This window comes from Chiloscyllium punctatum, chromosome 24 (assembly GCF_047496795.1).
Source record: "Chiloscyllium punctatum isolate Juve2018m chromosome 24, sChiPun1.3, whole genome shotgun sequence".
Taxonomy (NCBI): Eukaryota; Metazoa; Chordata; class Chondrichthyes; order Orectolobiformes; family Hemiscylliidae; genus Chiloscyllium; species Chiloscyllium punctatum.
Window position 1 is genome coordinate 49,800,839 of NC_092762.1, and position 18,112 is coordinate 49,818,950.

The 18,112-nt window shown below is 42.7% G+C and overlaps 1 long non-coding RNA gene across 2 annotated transcripts in view; it reads right to left on the reverse strand.

Annotated features, from left to right (window-relative positions):
• The window catches only part of LOC140494530 (uncharacterized), a 54,293-nt gene that overhangs the window by 11,305 nt on the left and 24,876 nt on the right, over positions 1–18,112 (reverse strand). The window lies entirely within an intron of this gene.

Below are 18,112 nucleotides of genomic sequence, written 5' to 3' on the forward strand. Positions count from 1 at the left end.
ACGGAGGGACAGTATATAATTTTGATTCAGCAGAAAAGGCAAAGGACTTTGTGAACTCTTTGAAATAAAGGACTGGGGTTGGGGGGAGGGGGGGCACCGTTACAGACCAATGGCACAGTTTTGTTCACTTTCTCTGCCCCTTTTCTTTATTCTCTCCCTTTTTGCGGTTATTGGTTCTATAGATTCTATACTGCCTTGATGTAAAACCTGATTTATTTAACATTTCGATCAGTTAGTTATTGTCTGGAGTTTTTTTTGCTCTCCTTGTCTGGATTGGGGGGGTGGCTATATCTGTGGTTAAGGTGTACAGAGAAGAGGTGTGGAGGGGGGGGGAGGGTCGGTGTAAATTGTTAACTCTCAGGAATGTAAATAACACGTTTCCTTTGTCTGTGTATGCCTGGGACTGGGGCATGGCCTTAGCTGAAAGGAGCCAAAAACATTGCAAGGATTGGGAGGATTGCCCCCTATCTGTAAGGGGGGAGATCTCTAGTGAATTGGAGTTTATTTGGGTGTTTGTTGAAGTTAAATGTTGTGGTTAGTTTTTTAGTTGTAGTAGTTTTCACAAGATTAGATGGCGCAGGCCGGTGATGGAACATCTCACCCAAGACTACCTTACAAATATAGTGCACCATAAAACGGAGCAGTTTTAAAAGACGTGGCAGCCCTTTCTAAATTATATAGACACAGACTTATCGGCAATATTAATCAGAGACGTGATATAGCTGTGGGAGTCAGTTTGGGTGGCCCATGGGGCCCTGGGATGGGGGAGGCTGGAAAAACATTACGGGTACAATGACTGGCGTTGCCAGGGACTGGAGTTTCAGTGGAGGTGTGGTGGGTGAAATAGAATAAAGTAATGCGATGTAATTTATTTTAAGCTAATTTGAATTTAGCTTAATTTAACTTTTATTTAATTTGATTGTAGTTTAGTTTAAATAGATACGTTTTTCGGTAGAATAGTAAGTAGTTTATTACTAATAGTATTGCAATATGACACTGTTGTACTACCTCTATCTTTTAGTATTTTTAATATATAGTTGCTTTTATAAAAGAGTTGAAAGAGTTTTAAATAAAAATATTTATACAATAAAGGAAGAGGTGTTGTGCGTCTTGAAAAGTATTAAGGTAGATAGATCCCCAGGTCCTGATGGAATCCATCCCAGAATATTGAGGGAGGCAAGAGTACAAATTGCTGGAGCATTAACAGATACCTTTGTATCCTCTTTGGCCACAGGTGTGGTTCCAGAGAATTGGAAAATAGCCAATGTTATTCCGTTGGTTAAGAAGCGTAGCAGGGAAAATCTAAAAAATTGCAGGCCTGTGAGCGTCACATTGGTGATAGGAAAACTGTTTGTAAAAATTCTCAAGGACAAGATCTACATGCATTTGGAAGCAAATGGACTTATTAGCGATATGGCTTTGTGCGGGGGAAGTCAAGCCTCACTAACTTGATCGAGTTTTTTGAAGAGGTGACAAAGATGATTGATGAGGGAAAAGCAGTTGATGTCAACATGGACTTCAGTAAAGCCTTTGACAAAGTCCTTCATGGCAGACTGGTATAAAAGCTGAAGTCACATGGTATCAGGGGTGAGCTGGCAAGATGGATTCAGAACTGGATCAGTCATTGAAGACAGAGGGCAGCAGTGGAAGGATGCTTTTTGGAATGGAGGGTTGTGACTAGTGGTGTACTAGGGGGATCAATGCTGGACTTCTACTGTTCGTGGTCTACATAAATGATTTAGAGGAAAGCATAGCTGGTCTAATTAGTAAGTTCTGTGTATGCTACAAAGATTGGTGGAGTTGCAGATAGTGAGGAGTATTGTCAGAGGATACAGCAGGATATGGATCAGTTAGAGGCATGGACAGAAGAATAGTAGATGGAGTTTAATCCGGACAAATGTGAGGTGATCCATTTGCAAGGTCAAGTACAGATGGAAGTTATGCTGTGAATGCCAGAACCCTTCGGATATGCAGAGGTATTTGGGTGTGCAGGTCCGCCAAATCACTGAAGGTGGCAGCGTAGGTGGATAAGGTAGTAAAGAAAGGCCTATGGCATGCTTGCCTTCATTGGAAGGAGCATTAAGTATAAGGATAGGCAAGTTATGCCGCAGTTTTATAGAACTTTAGTTAGGTCACACTTGGAATATTGTGTACATTCTGGTTACTACTGCTTCGGAGAGGGTACTGAAAGGGCTTATCAGGATGTTGCCTAGTATGGGAGATTTTAGAAATGATGAAATGTTGGATCGACTAGGTTTATTTTCACTGGAAAGACAGAAGGTTGAGGGGCGACCTGATAGAAGTTTGTAAGATTGTGAATGACATGGATAGAATGGAAAGTTTTTCCAAGGTGTCAATTGGTGGAAACAGACAGAATTGCAGCACTTAAGAAACAACTGGATAAATACATGAATAGGAAGGGAATAGAGGGATACAGATCCTGTAATTGAAGATAATTTTAGTATGAAGGGGAAAATGTGTTGGTACAGGCTTGGAGGGTTGAAAGGCCTGTTCCTGTGCTGTATTGCTCTTTATAAATCAGGAAGAATCTGCACATGCATCAGTCCATGGCAGCATTGGTGAAAGTGACCATTATACAGTCCTTGTCAGGTCAAAGACCCATATTCACACAGAGAACGAATTAAATCACATTGAATGACATGATCATCATGCTAACTAGTATAGACTCAGACAGATATAGCACCTCAAAGCTTGACATTAGGTGGTTTGTGGGCCATCAGCTGCAGCAACATTTGCATTCATTGTGACCTGTCTTACTTATCATTCTTCCATTACCACCAAGCCATGGGACTAATCCTAATTTAATAAAGAGTTCAGGAGAGCATGCCAGGAGCATCATCTATCAAATCCAAAAAAAAAGTGATGAATATACAACACAGAACTATGTGCATTAGGCAACAAAAGAAGCATGTGATAGACTGGATTAAGAGATGCTACATGACCCTGGATCAGATTAAAGCACTGCAGGTTAAGAAAAAGCAAGTTTTAGCCTGCTAATCTCAAGAAATTAAAGAAAGATGCATTTTCAATTGGGATTACTATTGTCCAAGAGGTTGGAGGTTCTTTCAGCTTATTTGGATGGGAGCAAGGACTGCAGAGTGGAAGAACTAACTGACCATTACACTGTGATACTGGATTCCTGATGAAGAGCTTATGTTTGAACCGTTAACTTTCCTGATGCTGACTGACTGGCTGTGTTTTTCCAGCACCACATGTTTTGACTCTGATCTCCAGCATCTGCAGTCTTTACTTTCTCTCTCTGTGATAAAGGAAGCCATTCAAGTGGAAGAAGCAAAAAGTGATATAACAATAGTCAAAAACAACAGGGAGGAAGATTCTCACTGTTCTCCTTAGCAAAGGACAAGATTCCAGAAGGCATATGTTGCAAGCGTAATGCCAGAGTTCAGGACATCTGCTTAGGGATGGAGAGGAACATTCAATGAGAGTGGGAGGATCAGTCATTCTGATCCATACAGGTAGGTCAAAGAAAGGGATTCTGAATATTGAAGGGTACGTATCATTTAGGAAGAATGGGAAGTTTGCAAAAGGTGAAGGAGTGGCTCCTAATTAGGGATGGTATTAGCACAATAGAGCAGAATAACAAGTACAGGAAACCAGGATGCAGAGTGGCTTGAGCAGAGATGAGACGTGAAAAATGATAAGTCACTTGTAGGAGTGGTGTACAGGTTTCCTAGAAGTAACTATATGTGAAGATGAAGTATAAAGGAAAGAATGGGAGTTTGTCAAAATGATATGGTGATAATCATGGTAGACTTTATTCTACTCATAGAAAGAATCAGATGGACCAAAGTTTGGATGAAGAATTCATAAAATGATTTCAGGACAATTTCTTAGAACACCAACAGAAAGCAGACTACATTAGATTTGGTCTTGCACAATGAGTTTTTTTAATGAATGACTTCAGTGAAGGTTCCCACAGGGAGAAGTATCTACAATGTGATTAAATAAAAAATTTAATTTGAGGTACAGTGAATTCAAAACTAGTGTTTAAAATAAGGGCAATAATAAGGACATGAAGGTAGAGCTTACTAGGTTAAGAGATAGGATAATAGCAATACAATGTCAAACATTTGGGGAATTTCAGAAATCACAAGGTAGATAAATTCCAATAAGAGGGCAGCCTACCATCTGGGGTTAACTGAAAAGATTAAAAGTAATATCAAACTTAAAGAGAAACATTTAAGAATGCAAAGATTGGCTGTTGATCTGGAGAAAATATTTTTTAAAAATCAAAAAAAGACCAAAATATCGAGAGGAAAAATTAGATAAGAGAAAGCTAGATGCAAATATAAAAATAGATAAAGAAGAGTTTTTAGAGATATATTAAAAAGAGTTAACAAAGTGATCATTAGTCCTATGCAGTGTATGTCTGGGGTATTAATACTAGAAAATAAGGAATCAGCAGATTAATTAAAATTTTGCATCAATCTTCACAGTAGAGGAGACAAATGTTGCCCTAGAAATGACTGCAAATCAGGATATGGAAGCAGGAAGGAACACAATTACTCACCAGACAAGTAGAGTCATAGAGATGTACAACAAGGAAACAGACACTTCGGTCCAACCTGTCCATGCCGACCAGATATCCCAACCCAATCTAGTCCCACTTGCCAGCGCCCGGCCCATATCCCTCCAAACCCTTCCTATTCATATACGCATCCAAATGCCTCTTAAATGTTGCAATTGTACCAGCCTCCACCACATCCCCTGGCAGCTCATTCCATACACGTACCATCCTCTGCGTGAAAAGGTTGCCCCTTATTTCTTTTTTATATCTTTCCTCTCTCACCCTAAACCTACGCCCTCTAGTTCTGGACTCCCTGACCCCAGGGAAAAGACTTTGTCTATTTATCATATCCATGCCCCTCACAATTTTGTAAACCTCTATCAGGTCACCCCTCAGCCTCTGACGCTCCAGGGAAAACAGCCCAAGCCTGTTCAGCCTCTCCCTATAGCTCAGATCCTCCAACCCTGGCAACATCCTTGTAAATCATTTCTGAACCCTTTCAAGTTTCACAACATCTTTCCGATAAGAAGGAGAGCAGTATTGCACACAATATTCCAACATTGGCCTAACCAATGACCTGTACAGTCGCAACATGACCTCCCAACTCCTGTACTCAATACTCTGACCAAGAAAGGAAAGCATACCAAACACCTTCTTCATTATCTTATCTACCTGCGACTCCACTTTCAAGGAGCTATGAACCTGCACTCCAAGGTCTCTTTGTTCAGCAACACTCCCTAGGACCTTACCATTAAGTGTACAAGTCCTGCTAAGATTTGCTTTCCCAAAATGCAGCACCTCGCATTTATTTGACTTAAACTCCATCTGCCACTTCTGAGCCCATTGGCCCATGTGGTCCAGATCCTGTTGTAATCTGAGGTAACCCTCTTTGCTGTCCACTACACCTCCAATTTTTGTGTCATCTGCAAACTTACTAACAGTACGTCTTATGCTCGCATCCAAATCATTTATGTAAATGACAAAAGTAGAGGGCCCAGCACCAATCCTTGTGGCACTCCACTGGTCACAGGCCTCCAATCTGAAAAACAACCCTCCACCACCACCCTCTGTCTTCTACCTTTGAGCCAGTTCTGTATCCAAATGGCTAGTTCTTCCTGTATTCCATGAGATCTAACCTTGCTAATCAGTCTCCCATTGGAACCTTGTCGAACGCCTTACTGAAGTCCATATAGATCACATCTACTGCTCTGCCCTCATCAATCTTCTTTGTTACTTTTTCAAAAAACTCAATCAAATTTGTGAGACATGATTTCCCATGCACAAAGCCATGTTGACTATCCCAAATCAATCCTTGCCTTTCCAAATACATGTACATCCTGTCCCTCAGGATTCCTTCCAACAACTTGCCCACCACTGAGGTCAGGCTCACTGGTCTATAGTTCCCTGGCTTGTCTTTACCGCCCTTCTTAAACAGCGGCACCATGTTTGCCAACCTCCAGTCTTCCGGCACCTCACCTATGACTATCATGATACAAAAATCTCAGCAAGAGGCCCAGAAATCACTTCTCTAGCTTCCCACAGAGTTCTCGGGTACACCTGATCAGGTCCTGGGGAGAAGTTATTAGTAATGACAATATAGCAGTGCATTTGGAAATGTTCAAGTGAAGCAGGCAAAATCAATACGGTTTAATGAAAGGGAAATCATGTTTAACCAATTCATTGAACTCTGAAAATTAACATTTGCTGTAGATAGACAAATTGGCAGACGCGTGATATAGGAATATCCTCTTGTGGAAGAGTTTAAAAGTAGGGGGATTTTTGTTTAAAAAGATATGGGGTTACACACTTAAAATGAGATAAATTTTATGAAGGGTCATGAGCTTTTGGAACTCTCTCCCTCAAAAGCTGTAGAAGCAGACTCCTTGATATTTTTAAAACCGAAATTGATACACAGGATTTACCATTTATAAGACACACTGCTTCAAATTACCAAGGCTCTTTTGAAGCAGCTTTCAACCCCGCAACCTCTATGACCTGGAATGACAACAGCAGATGCATGTTGTTATGGACCAGGCCAGACCCCTTCAAAACATTTCAAGAAAGTAGCCTGGACCCTAATTTTGCTGGTTGTTTTAAGCAGGTATAGAGTGGATATTCCAGGAGTGATGCAGTTCATCTCACCACTTAATTTTAAACAAAACAGAATTTATCTGCAAATTTATGGAATGAAACACAAACAAAAGAGAGCAGATTGTAGAATACCACCCTATCACAAAACCCAACAGATTATCCCAGTTTAATAACGCTGTTCCAAATACTTGCAAAAATCCCCATAAACACCCCTTGGCAAAAAAGGAGAAAAAGATCAAACACAGATTCTTACAGAGTGATGTCAGAGAGAGAGGATCAATGTGGAGCTGCTTCTTTGGGTCCAGCAGCTTCACAACTGACTGCTTGCTAAAACCAAACCAAATCAAAGGAAAGCAGAGTTGGGAGATCTGGCCACTCCTCTTTCATTGTACAAGTGTTTTTTTTAAACTTGAAACAGTTTTGTCTGAGGAAGTATCTGTTAGCTATAATCAAATTGGGTATAAAACCCTTCAAACTGGACACCCCAGAACCTGTGTCTTTATGACCACGCTGAAAAGAAATCCAAGAACAACATAATCTTGTTAAAGGTGCAGCATCATCACAGTGGGAACACCACTATCTGCAGGTTCCCCTCTAAGCTGCACACAATTCCTGCTTGTAAGTATTGCCAGTATTCCTTCAGTCACTGGGTCAAAATCCAAGAACACATTTCTATCAGAGCACTGTTGTTGTACCAATACCACATGGACTACAACGCTTCAAGAAGGCAGCTCACCACCTTAGTGTGTAATTGCTCACATCCTATTAATACTGGGGTATTAATACTGGAAAATAAGGAGTCAGCAGATGCATTAAAACTTTACTTCAATCTTCGCAGTCGAGGAGACAAATGATACCCTAGAAACGCCTGCAAATCAGGATATGAAAGTAGGGAGGAACACAATAACTCACCAGAGAAATAATCCTGATGTTTGAAGTTATTACTAATGACAGTATAGCAGTGCATTTGGAAAAGTTCAAGTGAAGCTTGAAGAGGTTCTTTAGGAAGCATTGCTGTGATATAAAATACGGACTATGAATCATTATCAGCTAACTTAAAAATCTTGCATTTCAATTTGAAAGAAAGTGGATAAAAAATGAATGGGGACACTTTGAAATGCCTGACAAAATCACCTGACCAGAAGGTGTTCAGCTCAACAGGAATTTACAACAATCTCTAAATAACATGCCTGAAATTGTTTCACATTCAAAGTTTGGGAGAAGATTTGTAGCTCGGGTGCTCATTGTTGTGGTTCTGTTCGCCGAGCTGGGAATTTGTGTTGCAGACGTTTCGTCCCCTGTCAAGGTGACATCCTCAGTGCTTGGGAGCCTCCTGTGAAGTGCTTCTGTGATGTTTCCTCCGGCATTTATAGTGATTTGTATCTGCCGCTTCCGGTTGTCAGTTCCAGCTGTCCGAGTGGTCGGTATATTGGGTCCAGGTCAATGTGCTTATTGATTGAATCTGTGGATGAGTGCCATGCCTCTAGGAATTCCCCGGCTGTTCTCTGTTTGGCTTGTCCTGTAATAGTAATGTTGTGGCAGAGACAAGCCACTATAAATGCCGGAGGAAACATCACAGAAGCGCTTCACAGGAGGCTCCCAAGCACTGAGGATGTCACCTAGACAGGGGACGAAACGTCTGCAACACAAATTCCCAGCTCGGCGAACAAAACAACAACTGTTTCACATTGTCTGGTCAGGTGATTTTGGCAGACACTTTAAAGGTATCAGCTCTCATAGAATATTGACTGGAAACAAAGATCACTTAAAAGACAGAAATCTGCTCTCACATTGAAAATGACAATGTGAGAATAACTGAACCAGCTCAACTACAATCCCTACTGAAACCTCAAAATCAACATCAACACAAACAACTCCTTCACCTAAGACTGCGAAGGTTATTTTTCAACTTAACTCTCCTCATCCTATACCTTGCTCTGTTTGTTGCATACGAGAGTGTTAATTGATGTCCTAGAATTTGGGAATTTTTTTACTTTTTCAATAGGTATTGTACTGAATTTGGTGAGTTTACAATTAACCAACTCTTCAGTTTTGAGCATTGCTGAAAAAGACATTTTGTCTTACACTCATTGGGACAATTCACAAGAATTACCAGCTCAAGGAGAAAATCACATTGAAATTGAATTAAATTGCAAATTGGTTAGCAAGTGGACTCTGGTGGAAGCATCTCCTGCCTCTTGAAAGAAGCAATCTTGCTGATTTTTTTTCAGCATTAATGCATGTTGACACAAATACTGCATTTACAAAATCTGTTTTAAAAGTTCAAAACATTCTTCTACCAGCCAAGTATTCAGCCTTCTGGACTTGGCAGATCAGGGCTTATAGCTGAAAATGTGTTGCTGGAAAAGCGCAGCAGGTCAGGCAGCATCCAAGGAACAAGGGAATCGACATTTCGGGCATGAGCCCTTCTTCAGGAATGAGGAAAGTGTGTCCAGCAGGCTAAGATAAAAGGTAGGGAGGAGGGACTTGGGGGAGGGGCGTTGGGAATTCGATAGGTGGAGGGAGGTCAAGGTGAGGGTGATAGGCTGGAGTGGGGTGGGGGCGGAGAGGTCAGGAAGAAGATTGCAGGTGAGGAAGGCGGTGCTGAGTTCGAGGGATTTGACTGAGACAAGATGGGGGGAGGGGAAATGAGGAAACTGGAGAAATCTGAGTTCATCCCTTGTGGTTGGAGGGTTCCCAGGCGGAAGATGAGGCGCTCTTCCTCCAACTGTCATGTTGCCATGGTCTGGCGATGGAGGAGTCCAAGGACCTGCATGTCCTTGGTGGAGTGGGAGGGGGAGTTGAAGTGTTGGGCTACGGGGTGGTTGGGTTGGTTGGTCCGGGTGTCCCAGAAGTGTTCTCTGAAACGTTCCACAAGTAGGTGGCCTGTCTCCCCAATATAGAGGAGGCCACATCGGGTGCAGCGGATGCAATAGATGATGTGTGTGGAGGACCGCAATTTCCCCCCAGACGTAGTCAACGATGCCCTCCACCACATCACTTCCACTTCCCGCTCCTCCACCCTTGAGCCCTGCCCCTCCAACCGCCACCAGGACAGAACCCCACTGGTCCTCACCTAACACCCTACCAACCTCCATGTCCAGCGTATCATCCGCCGTCATTTCCGCCACCTCCAAACGGACCCCACCACCTTGGACATATTTCCCTCCCCTCCCCTATCAGCGTTCCGAAAAGACCACTCCCTCCGTGACTCCCTCGTCAGGTCCACACCGTCCACCAACCCAACCTCCACTCCCGGCACCTTCCCCTGCAACCGCAAGAAATGCAAAACTTGCACCCACACCTCCCCCCTTACTTCCCTCCAAGGCCCCAAGGGATCCTTCCATATCCCCCACAAATTCACCTGCACCTCCACACACATCATCTATTGCATCCGCTGCACCCGATGTGGCCTCCTCTATATTGGGGAGACAGGCCGCCTACTTACGGAACATTTCAGAGAACACCTCTGGGACACCCAGACCAACCAACCCAACCACCCCGTAGCCCAACACTTCAACTCCCCTTCCCACTCCACCAAGGACATGCAGGTCCTTGGACTCCTCCATCGCCAGACCATGGCAACACGACGGTTGGAGGAAGAGCGCCTCATCTTCCGCCTGGGAATTCTCCAACCACAAGGGATGAACTCAGATTTCTCCAGTTTCCTCATTTCCGCTCCCCCATCTTGTCTCAGTCAAATCCCTCGAACTCAGCACCGCCTTCCTAACCTGCAATCTTCTTCCTGACCTCTCCGCCCCCGCCCCACTCCCGCCTATCACCCTCACCTTGACCTCCCTCCACCTATCGAATTCCCAACGCCCCTCCCCCAAGTCCCTCCTCCCTACCTTTTATCTTAGCCTGCTGGACACACTTTCCTCGTTCCTGAAGAAGGACTGATGCCCAAAACGTCAATTCTCCTGTTCTTTGGATGCTGCCTGACCTACTGCACTTTTCCAGCAACACATTTTCAGATCTGATCTCCAGCATCTGCAGTTCTCACTTTCTCCTTGAAGATCAGGGCTTATGACTGATGTTTTTTAAAGGCTGTGATTCCACCACGTTCCTGCTGGTGTCACTGCAAGACGACCTTTCAATAGCTCAACGGCACCACTTGCAGAAATATAACGAACATCACTGTGACCTGCCACCTCCCATCTTTCCTGGACCCATTGACAAACACAGATGGAGATAGAGTCAAAGAGTCATAGAGATGTACAGCATGGTAACAGACCCTTTGGTCCAACTCATCCATGCCGACCAGCTATCCCAACCCAATCTCGTCCCATCTGCCAGCACCTGGCCCATATCCCTCTAAACCCTCCCTATTCATATACTCATCCAAATGCCTCTTAAATGTTGCAATTGTACCAGCCTCCACCCCTTCCTCTGGCAGCTCATTCCATATACGTACCATCCTCTGTGTGAAAAGGTTGCCCCTTAGGTCTCTTTTATATCTTTCCCCTCTCACCCTAAATCTATGCCCTCTAGTTCTGGACTCCCGAACCCCAGGGAAAAGACTTTGCCTATTTACCCGATCCACGCCCCTCATTATTTTGTAAACCTCTATAAGGTCACCCCTCAGCCTCTGACGCACCAGGGAAAACAGACCCAGCCTGTTCAGCCTCTCTCTGTAGCTCAAATCCTCCAACCCAGGCAAAATCCTTGTAAATCTTTTCTGAACCCTTTCAAGTTTCACAACATCTTTCCAATAGGAAGGAGACCAGAATTGCACGCAATATTCCAACAGTGGCCTAACCAATGTCAGGTACAGTCGCATTGTGACCTCCTAACTCCTGTACTCAATACTCTGACCAATAAAGGAAAGCATACAAAACACCTTCTTCACTATCCTACCTACCTGTGACTCCACTTTCAAGGAGCTATGAACCTGCACTCCAAGGTCTCTTTTTTCAGCATCACTCCCTAGGACCTTACCATTAAGTCCTGCTAAGATTTGCTTTCCCAAAATGCAGCACCTCGCACTTATTTGACTTAAACTCCATCTGCCACTTCTCAGCCCATTGGCCCATCTGGTCAAGATCCTATTGTAATCTGAGGTAACCCTCTTCGCTGTCCACTCCACTTCCAATTTTGGTGTCATCTGCAAACTTACTAACTGTACCTCTTATGCTCGCATCTAAATCATTTATGTAAATAACAAAGAGTAGAGGGCCCAGCACCGATCCTTGTGGCACTCCACTGGTCACAGGCCTCCAGTCTGAAAAACAACCCTCCACCACCACCCTCTGTCTTCTACCTTTGAGCCAGTTGTGTATCCAAATGACTAGTTCTTCCTGTATTCCATGAGATCTAACCTTGCTAATCAGTCTCCCATGGGGAACCTTGTTGAACACCTTACTGAAGTCCATATAGATCACATCTACCACTCTGCCCTCATCAATCCTCTTTGTTAATTCCTCAAAAAACTCAATCAAGTTTGTGAGACATGATTTCTCATGCACAAAGCCATGATGACTATCCCTAATCAATCCTTGCCTTTCCAAATACATGTACATCCTGTCCCTCAGGATTCCCTCCAACAACTTGCCCACCACCGAGGTCAGGCTCACTGGTCTATAGTTCCCTGGTTTGTCCTTACCACCCTTCTTAAACAGTGGCACCACGTTTGCCAACTTCCAGTCTTCCAGCACCTTACCTGTGACTATTGATAATACAAATATCTCAGCAAGAGGCCCAGCAATCACTTTTCTAGTTTCCTACAGAGTTCTAGAGTACACCTGATCAGGTCCTGGGGATTTATCCACTTTTATGCTTTTCAAGACATCCAGCACTTCCTCCTCTGTAATATGGACATTTTGCAAGGTGTCACCATCTATTTCCCTTCAGTCTATATCTTCCATATCCTTTTCCATGGTAAACACTGATGCAAAACACTCATTTGGGTATCTGCCCCATTTTCTGCGGCTCCACACAAAGGCTGTCTTGCTGATCTTTGAGGGGCCCTATTCCCTCCCTTGTTACCCTTTTGTCCTTAATGTATTTGTAAAAACTTTTTGGATTCTCCTTAATTCTATTTGGCAACGCTATCTCCTGTCCCTGTTTTGCCCTCCTGATTTCCCTCTTAAGTATACTCCTACTTCCTTTATACTCTTCTAAGGATTCACTTTATCTATCCTGTCTATACCTTACATATGCTTCCTTCTTTTTCTTAACCAAACCCTCAATTTCTTTAGTCATCCAGCATTCCCTATACCTAACAGCCTTTCCTTTCACCCTAACAGGAATATACTTTCTCTGGATTCTCATTTCTGAAGGCTTCCCATTTTCCAGCCATCCCTTTATCTGCAAACATCTGCCCCCAATCAGCTTTCAAAAGTTCTTGCCTAATACCGTCAAAATTGGCCTTTCTCCAATTTAGAACTTCAACTTTTAGATCTGGTCTATCCTTTTCCATCATTATTTTAAATCTAATAGAATTATGGTCACTGGCCCCAAAGTGCTCCCCCACTGACACCTCAGTCACCTGCCCTGCATTACTTCCCAAGAGTAAGTCAAGTTTTGCACCTTCTCTAGTAGGTACATTCACATACTGAATCAGAAAATTGTCTTGTACACACTTAACAAATTCCTCTCCATCTAAACCCTTAACACGATGGCACTATGTTTGGAAAGTTAAAATCCCCTACCATAACCACCCTATTTTCCTGACAGATAGCTGAGATCTCCTTACAAGTTTATTTCTCAATTTCCCTCTGACTATTAGGGGGTCCATAATACAATCCCAATAAAGTTATCATCGCTTTCTTATTTCTCAGTTCCACACAAATAACTTCCCTGGATGTATTTTTGGGAATATACTCCCTCAGCACAGCTGTAATGCTATCCCTTATCAAAAATGCCACACATCCCAACCCCCCTCCCGAATCTCTCTTTCCTCCCTTTCTATCCTTCCTGTAGTATTTGTATCCTGGAACATTAAATTGCTAGCCCTGCCCATCCCTGAGCCATGTTTCTGTAATTGCTATGATATCCCAGTCCCATGTTCCAAACCATGCCCTGAGTTCATCTGCCTTCCCTGTTAGGCACCTTGAATTGAAATAAATGCTGTTTAATTAATTAGTCCTACCTTATCCCTGCCTGCCCTGACTGTTTGACTCGCTTCTGTTCTCAACTGTACCAGTCTCAGATTGATCTCTTTCATCAATATCTCCCTGGGTCCCACCTCCCCCCACCTGACTAGTTTAAATCCTCCCAAGCAGCTCTAGCAAATCTCCCTGCCAGTATTAGTCCCCTTCCAGTTTAAGTGCAATCCGTCCTTCTTGTACAGGTCACTTCTACCCCAAAAGAGATTCCAATGATCCAAAAATGTGAATCCTTCTCCCATACACCAGCTCCTCAGCCATACATTCATCTGCTCTATCCTCCTATTTCTGCCCTCACTAGCTCATAGCACTGGGAGTAATTCAGATATTACTACTCTCGAGGACCTCCTTTTTAAATTTCTGCCTACTTCTCTGTAATCTCCATTCAGAATCTCAACCTTTTCCCTTCCTATGTCATTGGTTCCAATGTGGACAATGGCCTCTTGCTGGCCCCTCTCTCCCATGAGAACATTCTGCACCCTCTCTCAGGCATCCTTGATCCTGGCACCAGGGAAGCAACACACCATTCTGCTTTCTCGCTGCTGGCCACAGAAACATCTGTCTGTACCTCAAACTAGAGAATCCCCTAACACAATTGATCTCTTGGAACCCGACATACCCCTCGTTGCATTAGAGCCAGTCTCCATACCAGAAACTTGGCTGTTCGTGCTACGTTCCCCTGAGAATCCATCACCCCCTACATTTTCCAAAACAGCATACTTGTTTGAAATGGGTATTTCACAAAAGACTCTTGCACTAGCTGCCTACCTCTCTTACCTTTCCTGGAGTTAACCCATCTATGTGACTGTATCTGAAACTTTCCCCCCTTCCTATAACTGCCATCCATCACATACTGTTGCTGTTGCAAATTCCTCATTGCTTCTGACTGTCTCTCCAACTGATCCATTTGATCTGATAAATGCTGCTGGCTGCGAATCTTATGGCAGATATAAATCACAGTAACCCTTAAACTCTCTTTAAACTCCCACATCTGACAAGAAGTACATATCAACATATTAAAGGCCAATTTTGCTCCTTCACAATCTACAGACCCAGAAAATAACACCGTCTTATTCCTCTACAAACACTACCCCAGGTTAAATTAATAGTTATGGTGTATATTTTAAGTTTAATCAAGAGACATTTCTCCAAAAACATATAATCAAGAAAGAATCTACTAGATTCACTATTGCAGATTCTCTGTAGGCCACACTTAAAACAACGATTAACTTATCTGATTCTGTGCTGTGAACTTCACCCAACAGTTCCTCCAAGATTAGTTGTGAATTTCACTGTCTGTTAATTTTCCCAGATGCACTGATGTCCAGCGATACACGAATTCAAACAGCTGCAACACCTTTTAATTGATGAGACACATACTGTGTCGAATTGATATTCTATGTGCTTCGTTAGAAAATTATGAGAATTAGCTACATTGCTACTTTAATAGATTTCACTTGTAAAAGTAATGTGTTTAATGCAACTGGGACCCATGTCATTCATTGCAGTCATAAATCTCATGCTGGCATATACATAAAATTGAGATTGTGGATCATTACTTCCATCATAACCATGTGGGTAAATGTAAAACTAAACATCAGAACAGGAGGAGGTAATTCATTTAGATCGTGGTTGAGCAGCAATATGACACCATCTACCCACCATGGTTCCAACAACCCCTTTCACATTCTTCGTCAAACCAAAGTCTAAACTTCATTTGAAAATTTGCAATTGAACTGACCCGAATGATTTGTCCAGTCCTCCAGAAAATAGGCTACTCAGAATCCTCAAGTTCATTCCAACATTCAGTAAGGTTGTGGCCAATCTCCTTGTTCTGAACCCCACATTCCTGTCAACCCCAATTACCTTTAAGTCCATCATCTAACAACCTGTGTGAAGAGCTGAATTCTAACAGTCAGCCTGAATATCCTCCTCGGATGCTGCCTGAACTGCTGTGCTCTTCCAGCACCACCAATCCAGTCAGCGTGAATAGCCTAGTTTATATGGTTATAGCTTTTTGTACAGCAAATTATTGGGATTGAAGGCAGCCAAATCCCCATGGCCTGATGACCTACATCTTAAGATCTTAAACAAAGTGACAGCAGGGACAGTGGATCCATTGTTTATAATATCCAAAGTTCCCTGGATGCAGGAAAGTTCCAGTGCATTGAAAAAATGCAAATATAATGCCCTTATTCGAGGGGGACAGAACGAAAGAAACTAGACCAGCTAATTAAACATGCACCATTTGGAAACTGTTAGAATCCATTATTAAGGGAGGAATAACCGTATGTATTAAGGAAGGAATAACAGTATGTATTAAGAAAGAAATAACATTTGGAAAGTCAAAATGCAATCAAGAGTCGGCATGCTTTTAAGAAGGGTAAATCCTGTTTGACTAATTTGCAAGAGTTCTTGGAAGATCTAACAAACAAGGTAGATAATGGGAATCCTGTAGGTGTAAATTATCTGGATTTCCAGAAAGCTTTGATAAGGTGCTGCACAAAAGATTAATGCACGAGGCAGGATCATATGAGGCTAAGAGTAATTTATTAGTTTGGGTTGCCTAACCAACAGAGGATACATCAGCCTTTTTCCGGTTGACAAGATGTCTCTAGTGGAATGCACAGGGGGTTTTTAGTCCTTAGGACACAACTATTTACTTTTTACTCCTGAGGTTGGTAGAAGAATGTTTTGAACTTTTAAAACAGATTTTGTAAATGCAGTATTTATTTCAACATGCATTATTTGAAAAAAATGAGCAAGATTCCTTCAAGAGGCAGGAGATGTTTCCACCAGAGTCCACCTGCTAACCAATCTGCAATCTAATGCAATATAAATGTTGATTTTCTCCTTAAGTTGGTATTTCTTGTGAATTATCCCAATGAGTGTAGCACAGGTCGTTCTGCATAACACACGTTTCGCTAATGCAAATTCACTATAATGCAATTGACAAATTGGGGACACAGTTTCTAAAGTGCAAACTTTTAAAACATGTGTCGGCTGTAACGCAATTACAACACCATCACTTTAAATGCTGTTTCTAAAGCACAGTTTTTCTACAACACGGGGTTGAACAAAAATGCAACCAACACGTTACAGAAGAACTACCTGTATTAATGAGGAGGTCATGTCTCACAAATCTGATTGCATTTTTTTCTGAGGAAGTGACAAAGATTACTGAGGGCAGAGCAGTGGATGTTGTCCACATGGACTTTCGCAAGGCCTTTGACCACGTCAGTCATGGCAAGCTGATACAGAAGGTGAAGTCACATGGAATCTGCAGTGATCTGGTGTGATGGAGATGGAACTGATTTGGCTATAGAAGACAAGGAGCAGTAAAGGGTGGGTTTTCTGACTGGAGATCTGGGACCAATGGTGTTCCCCAGGGATCAGCCTGCTGATATTTGTATGTGTAAATGATTTGGAGAAAAATTTGGGTGGTCTGATTAGTACGTTTGCTAGCCACACAAAAGTTGGGTGAGCTACAGATAGTGAAGAGGATTGCCAAAGGATACAGCAGGATATAGATGGGCTGGTGATTTGGGCAGAGAAATGGCAGATGGAATGTAATCCAGACAAACGCAATGTGAAACATTTTGCAAGATATAATGCAAGACGGTAGTATACAATAAATGGCAGAATCCTTAGAAACATTCACATCGAGAGGGATTTAGACAAAATGTCCACAGTTCTTTAAAAGTGGCAGCACAAGTGGATAACGTGGTATTGTCGGGAAAAACACCAGTCTCAGAGTCAGAATCGGGGTTCAATGGCAGAGTTTATTGCACAAGGAAATACTGGAGCTAGGGGGAGAGAAAGGCACCAACAGCACAGTGGTCAGCTGCGAGTCTTCTCTTGACCAACATGTCAAGAAACTTTTAGACATGTTGTGATACAATAGGTCAGTGATGAGATTATTGTCTTGGTAACATGGTTTGTTTATGGCAATCGTTGCAGAATCGTTGATAGTTTCAATACAGTCTTTGTCAGTTCCAGTGCAGCCTTTGTTAATTTCCGCATGGTCATTGTCAGTTACACTGTAAACATTGCCAGTTTCAATGTCTACATGGAAATCCATTGCTGTGGTAATGCTAATTGCTCTTCCTGAGAAGGACGATTACTGCAGACCTGGCTATTAGCATTTTGTACTGAGTCTGTATCAAGCTGTTAGCATTTCTATAAGAGGTGTTGGCTGGACCCAGACACTTTGGCAGGCAGTGTTCTTTACTCATGGGTATTCTCTCCCCCAGCCACCTTAAACTAATCTAGCGACCCCATTGTGTGTTCTTCCTGCACAGAGGAATCGGGTTGTTACAATCCATATGTACAACCCTTACGTTCCAGCGGCTGATGTCCTGACCTT